At 50.7% G+C, this 16,070-nt stretch overlaps 1 long non-coding RNA gene across 1 annotated transcript; it reads left to right on the forward strand.

Annotated features, from left to right (window-relative positions):
• Positions 1–965: 965 nt before the first annotated feature.
• Positions 966–5,413, forward strand: LOC115636494. Its single transcript, XR_003996967.1, has 3 exons — positions 966–1,190; positions 3,189–3,299; positions 4,762–5,413. It is a non-coding gene; the product is annotated as an uncharacterized LOC115636494 (long non-coding RNA).
• Positions 5,414–16,070: the final 10,657 nt, after the last annotated feature.

The following is a 16,070-nucleotide window of genomic DNA, read 5'->3' on the forward strand; positions in this document are numbered from 1 at the left end:
CAGTCCCGTCTTTTGTTAAAAAGCAGGTAAAGAAGCAATCTTCTTCTCTCTAATCCACTGGTTTACAAAATAAGGGGAATATAAACTGTCACTAAAAACCTGGGGTTTAAAACCTAGGGTGCTTCTGCATAATTTTTCATTACAACACTTACAAAAGGGATGTGTCTTAGGTTTGTCTTTTCTAAGTAACTTTAACTTGTGTTTGTTAAAAAGTTTGGGAAAGAAGCAGCCTTCTTATCTCTGATCCACTGACTCACAGAGGCTGCTTTGCTAACAGGCGCTTTGCTTCTTTGTCTTTCTAATCCACCGGTTTACAAAATAAGGGGTATATAAACTGTCTGTCACTAAAAACCTGGGGTTTTAAACCCAAGGTGTTTCTGCCTATTCTTTTTCATTGAAACACTTATGCCAAAGGAGTTAAATAAAAAAATGTGTCTTCATTTAGGCATGTGTTTTCAAGTGTTTATTCCCTTAAAAGCCTTTCACCTCTCTTTGTTAAAAAGTGGGGGAAGAAGCAATCTTCTTCTTTCTAATTCAATGGTTTACAAAATAAGGGGTTTATAAACATTCTGTTACTAAAAACCTGGGGTTTTAAGTCTAGGGTGCTTCTGCCTGCTCTTTTTTCATTATAACACATACAAAAGGGATGTGTCTTAGGTTTGTCTTTTCAAGTCATTATCCCTTTGCAAAGCTTAAGGTAACTTTAACCTGTGTTTGTTAAAAAGCAGGTAAAGAAGCAAACGCCTTCTCTGTGATCCACTCACTCACACAGGCTGCTTTGCTAACAGGCGCTTTGCTGCAGCTTCGTATTGTGCTTACTAAAAAATAACCTGTTAGTCTAAAACCTAGGAAAAAAACTTTTTAAAATGGAGTGTTACTAAAAGCTTATGGATTTAACTTTTATAAAAACTCCTCTGTAAAAGGGCTACATGGTGGGAAAATGCTGAGGGGTCTGTTTCTTTAGATAAGACTAGAACAGTTAAAAGGGAGGGAGAGAGAGGAGGGGAGGGGGGAAAGGAGGGAGTTGGCTCTTGTTTAAAATCTTGGGACTCTAGGATTGGTTCAGGATAATAAAGTCTATGACGCTGCTGTAAAACCACCTCTGATTGGGCTGATCCAAAGGCAGTGATAACAAGTGTGAGAGGGTCTGAACCAGAAAAGTTGCCTCATTCTACAGAAAGACTTCAAAGGTGAGAATTCTCGCTCTCTTTCTGATTCCACCATGTGCTCTCTATCTTTGCCCTTTGCAGAGGGAGCTCTCTTTCTTGCTCTGTTCTTTCTTTTAACCTCTCACTTTTTTCTTAATCTATCCTGATACTGAATGCTTTTCTATTTACTTTCTTACCATGGGCTTACCAAACAGGCTCTGCCTGCTTCTTTCTCTCTCTTATTCTTTCTCTTATTTTGATTTCACCGTGTGCGCTCTATCTTTGCTCTTTGCAAAGAGGGCTCTCTTTTCTTGTCCTTTTCTTTCTTTTAACCTCTCCCTTTTTTTCTTAACTTACACTGGTATTGAATAGTTTAAATGCTTTTTTTATTCAGTTTTTTACACTGTGCTTACCAAACAGGCTCTGCCTTTCCCTTTTAAAACCTAGTTTTCAGTATTATTTAACTCTTTTCTTAAACTAACCTTTAAAAAACAAATATCTTTTTTTTCTTCAAGTTCTATCTTTCTGTTCTTGAATAACCTGTCTTTAACATCCTCTCTCCTTACTCAATCACATCCAATAACCTTTCTTTCCTTTTTTCTCTAAACCTTACTCAAACTTTCTTTTTTCATCTTTTCACTCACTTCTTTCAACCTTTTTCTCTCCATGTAGCTAATTACAAACACACACAACACATCCCCTTTTCAAACACACACAATTTTTTTTCAAAATGATCGATGGTGCCAAACTTTGGCGCCAGTGTCATTTTCGCTCTCTCTCTCTCTCTCCCTCTCTTTGATCCCACCATGTGCTGTCTATCTTTGCCCTTTGCCAAGGGGGCTCTCTTTTCCCTTTTCTTGCCCGGTTCTTTCTTTTAACCTCTTTTTTTTAAACCTACACTGGTATTGAATAGTTTCAATGCTTTCTTGATTCACTTCTTTATCCTGTGCTTACCAAACAAGTTTTGCCGTAGTAAATTCCCTTTTTAAACCTAGTTTTCAATATTATTTATTTTTTTCTTAACCCATCCTGATATTTAATACACCTTTTACATTTATCTCAAAATTTTCTATTCTCCAAACTAAGCCTTTACCATCATCTCTCCTTACTCAAACTCACTGAAAATCTCTCTTCTTTCAAACTAACTAACCCTTTAAACACAAAAATTCTTCTATTCTTTCATAACCAGCCTCTTTTCTTCAATAACTTACCTCTCTTCTTTCAAATTTCCTTTTTTTCCTCTAAACCTTACTCAGACTTTCTTTTTTCCTCTTTACACTCTCTCACACTCTTCATTCAACCTTTTTCTCTCCATGTACCCAAGCACAAACATACACAACACTTCCCCTAGTCAAACACATACAGATACATTTTTTTTTAAAATGGCCGATGGCGCCACACTTTGGCGCCAACGGAAACAGGGTGGGAAGGCGGGACATAAGCCCTAAATGGGGCATGGAAACCTATCAAAATTGCATGGTGATGAATACTCTCGAGTTAATTACTACTGTAGCATCCAGATCCTTGTGCTGCTGACTGGGAAACTGAGGCACAAAGAGGCAGAATGACTCATCCAAGGTCACACAGTCACTCTGGAAATCTTTGTGCCAGACTAAGGCAGACCCCTTCCATGCAAAACAGCAACTGACCTGGGGAAGGAAGCAGCGCTTTTGAGCATCAGATCATCCCCCGTTTAGTTTGGCTGCTAAGGAGCACAGCCCTAAAGTCACCGTATAAACCCCATTTCATATGTTAAATTCCATGCAGCTATCCATTGTTATCGAGGGCGCTATGACCTGTTGGAGGCAGTGTGACCTAGTGGATACAGCCCTGGACTAAGCTGAAGGACTCCTGGATTCTAGTCCTGGCACTAGCCAGCTGTGTGACTTTGGGCAAGTCACTTCACTGCTGTGTGCCTTTGTTTCCCTGTTTCTACAATGGGGATTCTGATCTCCACTATAAAGCGCTTAGCGATCTGTGGCTGAAAAGTGCCATATCACAGCGAGGTATTACTATTCATTCCCTTTCTCTTCCTCCCAGCTGTGAGCCCCAACTACTGTCAGAAAGACCACTGTGTTCCAGAAAGAACGTCAACCAAATGCTTCCGAAGGGACCTACTCAGGGTGCCACTTGTCCCCATCCGGCCAGGAGGTAAATATCAGTGTGACCGACGTAGCAAGTTGACCAAGACAATTGCTTGCCTTTTATCCACAAGCCTGATGATTCTCAGACCCAGTTTTTCATCTCCACCAACTTTCCCGCTTGGTAACAGAGTGTTAGTAGCAGAGGCTGTAGTGCGGACTCGCAGGGCTAAGATCATACTAAAAACACTGTGGAACATTCATATACCAACCTAAAGAAACAGAGCGCATTGCGGGATATGGTGTTCTCACCAGGGCCAGCTCCAGGCACCAGCTTAGCAAGGAGATGCTTGGGGCGGCCGCTCCGGAGCGGGGCGGCAGGTCCAGCCATTTGGCGGCAATTCAGCGGAGGGTCCCTCACTCCCGGTCGGAGCAAAGGACCTCCCGCTGAAATGCCACAGATCGCAATTGCGGCTTTTTGAGGGGGGTGGGGGGTGCTGCTTGGGGCGGCTAAATCCCTGGAGCCGCCCCTGGTTCTCACCTATCTTTATCATGTGTGCAACTTGCTGGGGGATAGGGTGACCAGATAGCAAATGTGAAAAATCAGGACAGGGGTGGGGGGTAATAGGAGCCTATATAAGAAAAAGACCCCAAAATCGGGACTGTCCCTATAAAATCGGGACATCTAGTCACCCTACTGGGGGAGGGAGCAGGGATTGTTTCAGGGCTGCTGGGGGTGGGGGCAAGTGGGACAATTTGCCCCAGGCCCCACAGGGCCCCCCACGAGAATATAGTATTTTATAGTATTGCAATTTTTTTTATGGAAGGGACCCCTGAAATTGCTTTGCCCCAAACCCGGCTGAATCCTCTGGGCAGCCCTGGGTTGTTTGCAAATTAGCAAATAACCAAACAATAGTCACTCCCCCGAATTAACAAGGTTTGGCTGGACAGTTACTAAAGGGCAGCTGGCGCTAGGTGGTGCTGTTGGCTAATGGCAATATCTGTTTCTGCACTTCCCCAGTGCTGGGCGAGCAGGGACTTGGCCCTGCAGGCAGGTGCTTTGGCAGAGCTGGGGCAGGGAGCAGAACTGGACTGGCAGGGGATACCCCAGCCTAGGACAGCAGTGTATTGGCAGAGCGGGTGGGAGCTGTGCTGGAGCAGCTGGGAGCACGGCAGGCCAAGACCATGGTGTATTGACCAGTCTGCATTGTGGGGCGAGAGGACCACAGATTGCAATAGGACAAGATGTTGCAGGTCTGGATTGAGGTGTGTTGTCAAAGCTGGGGGAGCCAAGTGCCCATAGCAGCAGCTTCACAGCACCGTGCCTGGGCCTGGGCAGCTCTGTCAGCCTTCTGCGTTCAAGAGAACCGATTTCACTCCAAAGAGGAAGGCATTTTCGGGACAAGCGCCTTTGTTCCCAGCACGCTCACAGTAACTGCCCTGGCCGCACGGCTGCCTGCCGCGATCAGAGGCTGTGTGTGACATTGCATTTCTCAAGGGAACCTGGCTCACAGCTCTCTCTCTGTTCACAGTGTGACACTCACACGGGAAGGTGGCTGGTACGGTTTGCGTCCAGACTGCGGGGCAGACACAGCAGTAGCTGACCACATCCCTGTTCTTATAGCATTGCTGGGTCCTTTGTTAAGGGCAGACGGCAGCAGCTGAAAAGGAGCTTTACATCTTGTGCCACAAGAATCTCATTCAAGCAGGAAGACAACGGAAGGTGAAGGCAAACTTTGAGCCCTCTCTGAATTCTCCTTGGCGGTCTGAAGCAAAGCAGTCACGCTGAAGGCAACTATTCTCCAGTCTTCACTAGGGGCCCAATCCTGGGACGTGCTGAGGTCACTTAACAGCACTCGGGAACCTTCCAGGATCAGGCCACATAATTCATATACCAGGCTATTATTAACACGTAGCATTTATACTGCACTGGTGCCTAGACGCCAGCCAGGCCTGGGGCCATCTGTGCTGGGGACTCCAACAAACAGAGCTCGCGTCTTCCTATATGCAAACCACACATGGCCATGTGCTGAAATCAGAGCACAGGGGAAAAGCTAATGTTAGCGTGGTATCAAAGCACCACGCCTGCTGTTAGAGACATGGTCTGTGGTGCCCATTTGTGATATGCTACAGGCATAGAAGGGTCTGCGGGACTGTGATGAACAGAGGAGATATGGGGATTTTTTTCATGCGTTGTCTCTCTGATTGCAATCGTGCCACCTGCCACATGGCTGCAAAGGGTTAACTCAGTCCTCGGTGGCTTTGTTCTGCTGGACCTTGCGTCAGTGGCTATAGACAGGCCAAGCCCCAGTGCATAACACACAGTACAGGGGCCAAGACCTGTGAAGTGTGGTCTCCATCCAAATTGGCTTGTGGCTCAAAGAAATGGGGCAGTGGGTGGATGCAGACCAAAGGGCCTGGCTGGTTTTAAAGAGACACTCCCTGAAGCTCCCAGGGAAGCAGGGTCTGCAGAGGAAGAGCCTGTTAGCTGGCCCCAGAAGAGCAGGGCTACCAGGGCGAAGTCGGGGGCCTACCTAATTCTGGAGAGATTCCAAACGTAGATAAGACAGTGTGTGTGGTGGGAGTGGGAGGGGGAGACCTTTTGCTACTTCAACCCCTTTGCCATGGGTGGCAAGTTCATAGAAATTTTGGTGGTGCTCAGAACCTTCCCCCCTCCAAACTCCGCCCCCACCTGCCTAAGTCTCAGGGAGGGAGGTTAGGGGGAGGTCTGGGGTGCAGGTCCTGGGCTGGGGATTAGGGTGCAGGAGGGGTGCAGGGTGCAGGCTTTGGAATGGAGTTTGGCTCCAGGCTGGGGCAGGGGTTGGGTGTGCAGAAGGGGGTGGGAGGTGCAGGCTTTGGGACAGAGTTTGGGTGCAGGCTCTGGGCTGGGGGTGGGGGCGTAGGAGAGGGTGAGGGGTGCAGGCTCTAGGAGGGAGATTGTGGGTGGGAAGGGGTGTGTGGGAAGGGGGAGGGGGTGCATGCTCTGGGAGGTGGTGGGATAGGAGGGAGTGCAGGGGTGAGGGCTATGGGGCTGAGGACGAGGGATTCCTGACGCAGGAGGGGCTCAGGGCTGAGGCAGAGGATTAGGGTGCGGGGGATGAGAGTTGGGGCTGAGCATGAGGGGTTCATGATGCAGGAGGGGGCTCCGGGCTGGAGCAGAGGATTAGGGTGCAGGGGGATGAGGGCTCTGGCTGGGGATGAGGGGTTTGGGGCATTGGAGAGGCTAGGGCGGAAGGGCAGGGTAAGGGTGGCCTGCCTTGCCATTAGGCGATGGAGGGGGGGGGCCCTAGGACCCTGGGGCAGCAGACAACCGAACCGTTGTGCCAGGAGCCGCTCCGCATAGGAATATGCTACACAGGCAGCACAAGCAGGCATGGGAGAGTCACGCGCAGCTTTCTTTCAGGCAGGGAATTGGGGTGGGGGGAGACCCGTGGGGGCCGGGACCCAATCCAGGCAGGGCCGGGGAAGAGACCCAGCTCCAAATATTGCTGGAGCAGGGCCCCCAGCCCTGAATATTCCTGGTGCTCGGGCACCTCGAGCCCATATAACCTGCCGCCTATGGCCTTTGCTGCCTGTTTGCCATGTTCCTATGGATAACTAATACTTGGCTGTGATAAACTGTGTTTATCAACTGCTTGCAGCTTCCCAGGGGGAGTCTATAGATGGGGCCAAACCCTGCTGGACCTGCTGAGGGAAACAATGGTGCTGTGGTCTGCAGAGCCAGTGTAAAAGTGGGGTGCAAGGCGAGATTCCACTCTGACAGAAGTGCACGCGCCGGCTTATCGCTGGAAAGGGAGCCCCCGGAGAGACTGAAGTTTTGTCTACCTGGTAAGTTAGTGCACAGCAAGTTCACATGCTATAGCTTCACACCCTGGCTTGCCGTGCACTAACTCGCCCTGTGAACAAGCCCTGAGAGAGGTGCAGCGCAGCCCTGAACTGTGACAGGAACATAGTTTGGTTACAGAAACTATCAACTTCCACCCTTTCAGTTTACGAACGCTGGTCCAAAATTTTCCATTGCAAGATTTTTTTTTTTTTAGGGGGGGCTGGTTTGCCAAAGAGCAAAATTTTCAGTTTTCAGCAACTGATAGCTCCACATTTGGGGGGTTTGGGGGTTCCTGGTTTTCAACAAAAGCCCCTGAAAACATCAAAGAAAGCAAAAAAAAAAGTTTGTCTACCTTGTTGCCATTTCCTGAGCAGCTCTACAGATTAATCTTTGCTCTGAATGTCCTGGGTTTCTTAATGGGAGGTTTCCTGTTTACCATTCCTGGAGGTAACATAGACTGCAGGCATGCAGCAATGGGTAACATCACCTGTATGTACCCCACTGTCATCAGGTGATGGCCTAGTAAACCCCCTTGGACACCCCACTGTCATCACTCAAGTGCGAATTTGGTGAAGGATACACAAGACCCCAGCTCCCCTCCTATGGGCACGGTGACTCTGTAACAGGCAGCACAACCTGGTTTTAGACGCCTCGCAGCTGTGCCGCAGATCAACGCAGGGCACTGAGCTGTGCAGCATTGACAGACACATCTCAGAACAAAACGGTACTCGGATCTAATTTTCCGTGGGGGTTTCTCTGCTGCTACGGACTGCACAGACCTGCAACACTCCACAGCCATGAAATCCCTGGGGAGCGGGTCTTCTGGCAAAATAGCAATTTGTATCCACTCTCTGTGTTCTGGGGGCAGCACCTTGCTCCGGCAGGGCTGGGATGTTACGGAGATGAGCAGCGGCAGGGAAACCCCGGGGTCCACAGCTCTTCCCAGCACTGGTGCTGTGAAAGAAAAGAGAGAGAGATTGCAGCGAATCCCACAGGGAGCGTTCTCACCCAGCATTATTTACTTTCCCAGGGGATTCCGTTTGCAGACAAGGCTGAGGGGGGCAGGCCATGTCTGCTACGGTCCTGCATATGTTTTCTCGTCCGAGCTCTGGCTTCTCTTGAAAGGCTGCTGCTCTCGGCAGGTGCCGCGTGAGACTGTGACGCTGGCAGAGTAGGTGCCCGCTCATGCCAAGGTCCCTGTCTCCACTGAACACTGCCAAATGCAGTGCTGGAAACAGTCTTGCTCCCCTGTGTATTAGTGTTGTTAAAATAGGTATTCGAATGATAAGAATGTGTTTAGCGTTTAGACTGCATTAAATGCATGTGAGTTGCTGCATCTTTAATCTAATGTAAATATCTGTATCCTATATGGCAAAGTAGTATTTGGACAGTTATATTGTAAGCCTCTGTAATTGTATAAATCACCCGACTGGAGAGAGAGTTTAACTAGTGTGATGTATGGATCTGCAACTGAAGGTGTTACATCCTGCTTAGCAGGACAGGCCCATCGACACCAGATGGACTATTGTGGAACATTAAAAAGGACAAAAGACTTTGTTGCTCTGCTCTCCCCCCCCATCCCATGAAGATTCGTCATGCAACTGGATTCCTTACATCCGTTGAGTTTGCAGCTCAGCACACATGAGAGGATGGGAATAAAACTCCTAACAAGGAGGCACTGATTGTCTTTGTGCTGCTTGGAGTCAGGGGCTGGGGGGCGGGGGAAGGTTTATTAGGCATAAGCAAGAGATCCCCAGTTGCTTAGTCTTAAAAGACATATAGAGCTTGTTTATTATAGACTTCTGTTACCTTCTGAAACTTAAGATTGTAAGTCATTTGTGTATGTAGGTTTATTGCTTTAACTTTGTCAATACCTCTCTAGTTTCTTTTTCCTGTTAATAAATCCCTATAGAATTTATTGTAGGATTGTCTACAAATGTCTTTGGTGTGAGATTTAAGGTACCATTGACCTGGGATAAGTGACTGGTCCTTTGGGACTGGGAGTAACCTGAATATTGCTGTGATCCTTAGTGTAAGGGACCATCTACCAGAGGGATAGCTCACCTGGGTGGCGAGACAGATCGGAGTACCAACAGGGACTGTCTGTGACTCCGTGGTTAGGATCTTTTAGTGCCTGAGGAGTTTGCACTGGATGATTGGTTGCTGAAATCTAAGGGTAGAACTCACAGCCAGTGTGGGGTTTGTGCCCTGGGGTTGGTACGCATGCTCTTGGGTCCCGGCAGGCAGCGTGACAGAGATTAGCTGTAGGGGTAACAGTTTACAGAGGTGCCGAGATAGGGTTTTTTAACCTTAGCAGTAGATGGGGCTGTGACCACAGCATTGCTCAGCCCAGGCATTTGAGGACCACTAGTCAGCCTGGCTTCAAAACCCTGGGCTTTTTTTCTTAAAGTTACCCCTGTCTCCCATCCCCGTAGTGTTTGGGCATCCCCCAGTCTCTCCAGTCACTTACCCTCACAGCACCTCGTGAGGCAGGGCTGTTATCCCCATCGGACAGCTGGGGAGATGAGGCTGAGAGAGACTAAGGCCCAGAGGCTCAAAGGTGTTTAGACTCAATGGAAGTTAGGTCACACCTGAAGCCAGTCTCCTGTGTCCCAGGCTAGAGCTCTAACTTTCTGGTTTTTGAACCTTGTGGGGTCATGCTTCAAAGAAAAATGAAAGCCGGGAGTCCCCTGGGATCACAGGAGTCTGGGAGCTGGGGCTTTAAGCAAAAACACCGAAATCATGAGCTGCCTGTGCTGTGACACTGGTTTTGTAACGAATAGACCCTTTGGTGATGTCTCCAGATAGATTCTCACCTAAGCTTTGCCCCTGCTACAATCCTGCGTCCCAGCAATGTTCTTACACTACGTCATTGCACAGCTGCTCTGGGGATCTTCGTTAAAGGGTTAAAAAAACCATTGCCACTTTGAGCTGAACCGCCCCAGTCATTGCGTGGCTGGAGGGCTGTGTGCCGCAAACCCTGCCGGTGCCCAACCCACTGCAGCCTTGTCTGCACTATCGCTACCGTAACCCACATTCACATGGTGTCTCTGTCCCGCTCTAGTGGCCACGGTTTACGTCCCCTCCAGTGCTTGGGTTAAGACAGCTTGGTTCTTTGACATGAGAAGTGGCTGATCCTGCTTTTAGATCCAGAGGTCTCAAGTCCCTACCAATGGTGCCTCGTCCAGAGGGATCTCATTACACTGGCACTGCTCGGGCTCTACCTCTCTCAGACCTCAGCTGCAGATGCTGTTTTAAGCTCCCTCTCCATGATACCTACTTTGAGCAGGGACAGCTAACATGGTGTCTAAAAGAAGCCAGCAGCCCACCTTCCCTCAAGCTCTCACGGCCGCTATGACCCATGGGGCTGGCTCAGTGCTGGTGCTGGGGCAGGGGGGAGTGTTTGCAAACTTTCCCTGGCTCAGACAGAGTTGAGGAAGTTCAGAAACCAGGATCCTGACACAAACGTAAATCCCAACCCATTGGGACTTAACCACACTCCTCGCAAAAACGTATTGGTGTCTGGGGGAGCGGAAAAACGCCCCGACAGCTAACGGCTGCTGCACAAGGACCACAAAGGCAGCAGGCCCAGAAAGAATTTGTACCACTAGTAGCAGAGGTCATTGCATCTGGGAGGCAGCAGTGCCAGCAGACGCGTTGTATTTACATGTGCAGTCACTAGAGGCGCTGACGCCATTGTATTGTTGCCTTGAACCTGTTGCCCAAAGCACCTTGGGCTTAGGCTGAGATTCATTTCTACTTTGCCACACGTGGGGTCCTGCCATCTGGGCCCTGCGCTGCGTCGGGGCTGTGCGGGGCTGTGATGACTGTGACGCTGGAAGCAAACCCCTCCCAAGCAGCCTGGCACGCAGCATGCTCCCTGCAGCATCCAGCTGCCCACCGTGCCCCTCTGCAGACCAGCGGGTACAGCCAGAACCCTGTCCCTTCCCCATGCTAGGTGGGGGCTGTCAACAATCTGCTGCCCTAAGCCATCGTTCCTGGCAGCCTCCTCCTCTCCCACCCCCCACCCTGGGGGCAGACCCCAATCTAGCCCCAAATTAGCAGCCATAAATCAGTCCCCTTTCTAGCAGACAACTCCACTGGTGCTCTGGGGGGGGGGGGAGTCTGTGGCACACCAAGGTAATCACCTGAGCGGGCAACGCTGTTCTCACTCCTGCTGGCATCGCTCACGCTCTGAGAGCTCGTGGGGACATTTCTGTAACACACAACAGCCCATCCGTTAGTCCAGTAGCAATCCACAGGGGCCAGTCCCACACTCTCAGGGGTTACAGAGCCCCCCACAGGTTAGGCGGCTCTGCCCAGCCCTCAGGGCTGGCCCAGGATTTAGCCCTTAGGATCCAGAATCCAGCCAGAAATCTTGCCGGCCCCGATCCAAAGGCCAGTGACTGACATCCCTCGGCTGCAATGGGCTTTGGGCCAGGCCCTACCAGCATGGTGCCTTCTCCTCCCCAATGCCCAGCAAGGGTAGCAGCCACAGTCATCAGCCCTGAGCTCCCGCCAGACAAACCCAGGGCCCAGCACGTCCTTCCGTTCCAGAGGCCCTTACCCGCCCCTGTGGGCTCTGCGCAGTCCTCACACTCCCATGTGCCCTTGGTGGCCCCCAGCGAGGAGCAGCGGCGGTGGGTCCCCTGGGAGCCACACGAGTTGCACAGCAGCAGCTGCCACGGGCTGGGAAAGCAAAGAAGTCAGTGTCGGCGCCTCCCAGCTGGAGGGCCGGGAATGGCCGGAGCAAAGGTGGGATGGTGGCCCAGATCCTCTGAGGTTCCCTAGGCTCCTAACTCCCTTGGGTTTCAGTGGCTGTTAGGAGCCTAAATACATCTGAGGATCTGGGCTGCAGGCCTGGCTCCTCCCTGCAATAAGATGGCAAAGACCAGAACAAAGGCACCCACCTCCCTTCATGCCAGCAGGCTGGCACACCTCATCCGCCAATAGCCAGCCATAGCCGTGCGATGCCTGCTGGGCAACGGCTGTGCTGCCAATGGCCAGCAAGGGACGGGACCTAGACTGAATCCAACCCCACCCTCTCCCTAGCGCAGCATGGACAATGCGCCCAGGGCAAAGCCCTGGGAGGTTAACTGCCTACCCGTTGTCTGCGAATTGCTCTCTGCCACCCACGTACAGGCAGCAGCTGGCATCACAGTGGCTGTGTCTGTGATACTGGTCACTGAATGCACCGTCTTCCTCCCAGGCGGCATCCCTGAGGAAGCAAAGGGGGGAATTAGCGTTCCTCTAGCAGGCATCCACAGGGTGCTGGCACTTCAAATGCTGGGTACCAGGCTGCAAGATCCCTGGGGCAAGGACTATGTCTTTCATCTGTGTTTGTACAGCACCTAGCGTAATGGACTCAGTCCAGGACTGGGGCTGTGACGCTGGCAGGCCAGGTGCCAGTTCATGCCACAACCCCATGTCCCAGCTGAGCACTGACAGTTACAGAGCTGGAATCTGTCTGGCTCACTTGTGGATTAAAATTGATAAAATAGGTATAAGAACGGCCATACTAGATCAGACCAAAGGTCCATCTAGCCCAGCATCCTGTCTTCTGATAGTGGCCAATGCCAGGTGCCTCAGAGGGAATGAACAGAACAGGTGATCCTCAAGTGATCCATCCCCTGTCGCCCATTCCCAGCTTCTGGCAAACAGAGGCCAGGGACACCATCCCTGCCCAGCCTGGCTAATAGCCATTGATGGACCTGTCCTCCAGGAACGTATCTAGTAAGAATGATATGAAAGTGATTAGTGTTCGGAGTCTCTTGGATGCTTGTGCGTTGCTGCCTGCTCTGCTCTGCCTTGTGAGATCTGCGTTCCACACTGCAATGTAACTTTTGAGGGGGTGTCGTGTGAGCCTCTGCAAGTGTCTGAATTGCTAGACAGGAGAGGGACACTAATTAGTGTGGAGAACTGCTCTTCTACAGAAATTGTTACACGTCTCCCAAAAGAGGAGACCCATCCATCCCCGATGGGCTCTGGGTGGATCTTACAACACCCCACAGCTGGGTTGAGAAACCCTCAACAAAAGGACTCTAAGGATATCCTCAGAGGTTTTTAAGGCCCGGCTTGACAAAGCCCTGGCTGGGATGGTTTAGTTGGGGTTGGTCCTGCTTTGAGCAGGGGGTGGGGCTAGATGACCTCCTGAGGTCTCTTCCAGCCCTGATCTTCTATGATTGAAGACTCTTGTTTGTTCTGCTCTCCTCCCCATAAAGATGAGCCATGGAGGCGGACTCCTATCAGCTGAATTTGCAGCTCAGAGCACATAGCAGGAGGGGGATAAAACCCCAAACCAAAGGAAGTAGGATCTCTATGTTGCTGGGACTCTGGGGGGTAGGGCAAGGGGCTTCTAAGCATTAACAAGAGATCCCAGCTGCTTGGCCTGGGCTTGCCCTCAAGGACAAATAGAGCTTGCTCATTCTAGAAGCCTGTGTTGTTACCTTTTAAAACCTAACACTGTAACTCATCAGTGTGTCTATAATCACTTGTTTTAATCTTGCAAGTGGCTCTTTAATTTCCTTTTCCTATTTAACTATATCTCTGTATAGTTTATTATATGATTGCTTGCAAGTTTTGGCTTTGCTGTGAGATCTGAGGTGTAACTGACCTGGGGTAAGTGGCTGGTTCTTTGGGACTCAGAGTAACTGAATATTGCTGTGATTTTTGGTGTAAGGGGCCATCTATCACACACTGGGAGGCAAAGCAGACTGGAGTACCCCGAGGGACCGTCTGGGACTCTGTTCCTGAGGAGTTGGCACTCGCAACCACTTAGGGGTTTGTGCCCTGGTTGGTTACAGCCTGCCCTGGTGTTGGGACTTGTGCTCTTATGCCACCATTGGAAGTGTCACAGGGACCCCTATTCACGCCTAATGAATCATCAGCATAGTAATAATATACTGAGGCGCAGTGACTCCAGGCTCTTCTAGGGCACATTCCCTTGGGTCGGTGTGAATCCCCTTCTTGCCACGGCAAACCTCATGCTGCGGATTCAGCCAGACAAAATGACTCTGAGAACCGTCCTGGAGTTTCCAAGGTCATCGATCGGATGTGCTACCAAAATAGACGTGGAAATATAACTGCCTGTCAGCTCGCCAGCCACAGACTCAGCGTGCTTCACAACGGGTGGCAGTGCCGTTTGCCCCATTCTGCGGTGACTTGTCTGGGATCGGCTAGTAGTGAAGCCGGGAGTGGAAGCCAAGTTTTGGAAATGCCAGGCAGGGTCCCACCTGCCAGCCCATGGCAGCCTTAGCCCCTTTCCAAGCCCTGGAACAGCGGCACTCTTTCCCCTCGTCACTTTCAGACCAGGCAGGGGGCTGTTGTGTCCCTGTCTCTGCAGTCTAGGAGCTCGGGTTCTCTCTCAGGGTGGGGCAATTTACAGAGCTGAGGCTGATGCAGCCTTTTAAAGGCCTGGTCTGTGTTACTAAGAGGAGCCCAGAGCTGGGAGCTGGAGTGGGACCTGCAGGCCTCACCACAAGCCTCGGGCTTTTTTTTGCATTTCACAGCACATTTTCTAAGCACGGCTGTGATCATCCAGCCTGAGCTCCTGCATCTCAGGGCAGAGCAGATCACACGGTGAATCCTGCTTCAAGCCCATATCTTGTGGCTGAGCTAGTGAACAAAGAGCACTAAGCTGGGGGAACAAGTAGATACGCTGGAGGGTAGGGACAGGGTCCAGCATGACCTAGACACATTGGAGGATTGGGCCAAAAGAAATCTGATGAGGTTCAACAAGGACAAGTGCAGAGTCCTGCACTTAGGACGGAAGAATCCCATGCACTGCTACAGACTAGGGACCAACTGGCTAAGCGACGGTTCTGCAGAAAAGGACCTAGGGGTTACAATGGATGAGAAGCTGGATATGAGTTGACAGTGTGTCCTTGTTGCCAAGAAGGCTAACGGCATTTTGGGCTGTATAAGTAGGGGCATTGCCAGCAGATCAACGGAAGTGATTCTTCCCCTCCATTCGGCACTGGTGAGGCCAAACCTGGAGTATTGGACCCCCCACTACAGAAAGGATGTGGACAAATTGGAGAGAGTCCAGCGTAGGGCAACAAAAATGATTAGGGGGCTGGGGCACATGACTTCTGAGGAGAGGCTGAGGGAACTGGGCTTATTTAGTCTGCAGAAGAGAAGAGAGGGGATTTGATAGCCGCCTTCAACTACCTGAAGGGGGGTTCCAAAGAGGATGGATCTAGACGGTTCTCAGTGGTGGCAGATGACAGAACAAGGAGCAATGGTCTCAAGTTGCAGTGGGGGAGGTCTAGGTTGGAGATTAGGAAACACTATTTCATTAGGAGGGTGTTGAAGCACTGGAATGGGTTCCCTAGGGAGGTGGTGGAATCTCCTTCCTTAGAGGTTTTTAAGGTCAGGCTTGACAAAGCCCTGGCTAGGATGATTTAGTTGGGGTTGGTCCTGCTTTGAGCAGGGGGTTGGACTAGATACCTCCTGAGGTCCCTTCCAACCCTGAGATTCTATGATTCTGTGATTCGCTCTTTGTGAAGGTACAAAGGGAACCAACCTGTCAGGGATTTTGATGCCCATTCGAAACATCTCTCTTTGGAATGTCCCCATGTCCCGGCACCTGGGGCATCGGAAATGGTACAAGGCAGCGCGGAGAGCGTGTCCCTGCAGGATAGACACAAACGGGGGAGCAGAGATCACATTCCGGCCGGGGAAAGGGGTAATCCCAGCTTGAGGAGGTAGGGCTGTGAATGAGCCATTGACGAGCAAATAGCAAAAGCAACACACAACTAGCTCGTGTCGGCAAGTGCTGCTCGCGGACGAAACGAGACCGGGAATGAGAAAATCCCCCAAAACAGGAGGTGGGGGTGCAAGCTCCCAGCCCCATGAGTTGTGCTCTAGGGTAGCAAATGGGCTGCCAGAAGGGTAAGAAAATGGTCCTGGAAGTTACCTTCCAAGTAGGGGACCTGGCTCTGCCCTCCCTGTACTGGCCCGACAGCCCATAGCCTGCAGAGCAGTGGGGCCTGATTCACACAGCGTAGGCATCAC

This window comes from Gopherus evgoodei, chromosome 17, assembly GCF_007399415.2.
Source record: "Gopherus evgoodei ecotype Sinaloan lineage chromosome 17, rGopEvg1_v1.p, whole genome shotgun sequence".
Lineage (NCBI taxonomy): Eukaryota > Metazoa > Chordata > Testudines > Testudinidae > Gopherus > Gopherus evgoodei.